Source organism: Scylla paramamosain, chromosome 23, assembly GCF_035594125.1.
Source record: "Scylla paramamosain isolate STU-SP2022 chromosome 23, ASM3559412v1, whole genome shotgun sequence".
Lineage (NCBI taxonomy): Eukaryota > Metazoa > Arthropoda > Malacostraca > Decapoda > Portunidae > Scylla > Scylla paramamosain.
Genome location: NC_087173.1, coordinates 13,345,755 through 13,348,254, shown reverse-complemented (window position 1 = coordinate 13,348,254; position 2,500 = coordinate 13,345,755). Strand labels below are relative to the sequence as shown.

General features: G+C 41.1%; 1 protein-coding gene across 1 annotated transcript in view; it reads left to right on the top strand.

Annotated features, from left to right (window-relative positions):
* LOC135112244 (uncharacterized) overlaps window positions 1-2,500 on the top strand; it is a 152,446-nt gene that overhangs the window by 85 nt on the left and 149,861 nt on the right. The window contains exon 1 of the mRNA XM_064026497.1: window positions 1-89. This exon is cut by the window's left edge and continues 85 nt beyond it. The gene's annotated coding sequence lies outside the window, so the exon portion shown is untranslated. The remainder of the gene's footprint in view (window positions 90-2,500) is intronic.

Below are 2,500 nucleotides of genomic sequence, written 5' to 3'. Positions count from 1 at the left end.
ACCGCCCGTGCTGGGTCGGTTTGTGAGGTTGCACGTACTGGAATGGCACTCACAACCCTCCATGCGCTTTGAGCTGCTCGGCTGTCAGGGTAGGTAACAGCCAGCCTTGTTAACAGCTTGCTCTCTCTCTCTCTCTCTCTCTCTCTCTCTCTCTCTCTCTCTCTCCAGGATTTAAATATAACAAGGGTACCAGAGCTCCTACGGACATCACACTACCCAAGTAAGTTACCTAAGAGTACAGTTGGCAATCTAGAGGGTGTAACAGAGTTGTGTAGTTTAGGACTTGGGCAGAATTACCATAAGAAATTTTGTCTAGAGTCCCACATCCCTTCTCGTCAAGTTGCTTGGCTACTGGCCATGCGCAGTAGTGTTCTGACGTCACGAAACAGTAAATCCCTGACGTCACTGACACCTCGTCTTAACACATCAGCATGGATTCATCTGACATTACAATATTATTTGAATCTCGGGAAAAGGCATATAGAGGTGCTATGGAGGTAATGGTGAAACACGTGATTGAGCGAATACAGACGCTCGAATCCACTGCCTCTAGTCTCACTGCCACCAGCCTTGAGTTCAGTCAAAGAGAAAAATTATTGACGAACTAAAACACGCCATGAAAGACCATGACAAAGAAAAAATTGCCAGTGAAAAAAAAAAAAAAAAAATAGATACACTTACTCATCACACTGAGTCCTTACAACAACAAATTAAAAGCATGGAAGAACGGATCAACCAACAGAAGGATTACAGCAGGAGAAACAATATTCAGATCAGCGGTGTGGCGGAGCCTGAAAGCGGGGAGACATTTGAGCAGACAGCAGTGATGGTGTCTTCCCTGCTGGCAGACAAGTTGGAACTGCCTGGTGTGGAACTGGAGCGCGCTCATAGGGTGGGACAGCGTCGAGATGACAGACCTCGACCCATTGTGACACGTTTTTCTCGTTACTGCGATCGTGAGGCGGCCATGAGGAACACAAGAAAAATACGAGGAACCAACATCAACTTCAACGACGACCTATGCGCTGCATCACAATCCATCAAGAACGCACAAATGCCACAGTTGAAACAGGCCAGAGCTGAAGCGAAAATTACCTATTTTACCTATACAAAACTTATAATGAAGGGCAGACTTATCACCCAGAAACCATCTGTGAATGTGGCTCCATCAAATCTCGACCGTGAACAACAAGATATGGACGAAACCACTCTACGGAACCGTGAGTTACTTGATGCAACTACTAGGACAGTGGCTGAGGACGGGGCTGCCGTGGATGGCGCGGATGCTCAGGGTGGCGATGGGCTGGAGCAGACCAGCGCGGTGCATATCAGCAGCAAAGCACAGGCCTTCCCTCCTCTCCCGCCGCCGACTGGGTGTGTTGGGTTACCCGGTGCCGCGTCCCTCCCACATTCAGAGGAAGTGAGGAAATATCCCAAGAGGAATGCAAGAAAAAAATAAACTTTAAGAAGGATCATATATTGTTAAGTATTACTTAGTATTTTTACTAATGGAATACAACCCTTTTCCTTTTGTTTCTCTTGATGATATTGGTTTCACTAATTTTCTAAATAGCAATACTGTTGTTCACAATTTTTCCCTCAGTGTCATAGACACTATGATATACAATCCATTTAATTATTTTGAAAATATTAGTCATGTTTCAGATAATCTATCAATCCAATGCAATATTAACGAACCTTCTTGTGACTATGTATTTAATGAATCAGTTAAAACATAATATTTCTGAATGCTTAAATCTATTAGCTTTCAATATTAGCAGTATACCACTTCACCTTGACAGTTGTGTTGACCAATTTGTTAATGTAAATCACATTAACTTTGATGTTTTAGCATTTTGTGAAACCCGCCTCAATGATGCAATTCGTTCTCTTTATTCAATAGAAGGTTATGAAAGCTATTTTAATAACAAAAGTACTGCAGCAGGTGGATTAGCTATCTACGTTAACAGCAACTTTGACGTCAGAACACTTTCCAACTTATGTTTTCAGTTACCGTACATTAAATGTTTATTTTTGGAAATCACTAACCAGCAATTTTCAATTGGCATGATTTGCCGCCCACCAAATTCAGACATTGACAACTTTATTTCTACATTAGATAACATTATTATCACTGCAATAATTTCTAGAAAATTTGTTTACATTATGGGTGGCATTAATATAAACATTCCTAACTACAGTGACAAATTCCCAACATCTTGTAAACCTTTTTCACAGTTATGGCTTCTTCTCCACCATAAATAAGCCAACGGGTGTGACCAGTCACTCCGCAACTTTAATAGACCACATCTGGGCAAATAATTTAGATAATTATGTTTTCAGTAGCATTATTTTCACTTAACCAGCGATCACTTTCCTGTTACTAGTTCATTCGTATCTCCAAAATCAGAATCCACGCCCAAACCTGTAACTTTTGCAATTAGAACATTTCAAATGAAAATATTGCTGCATTTAAATCGGAATTAACAGATTATATTTG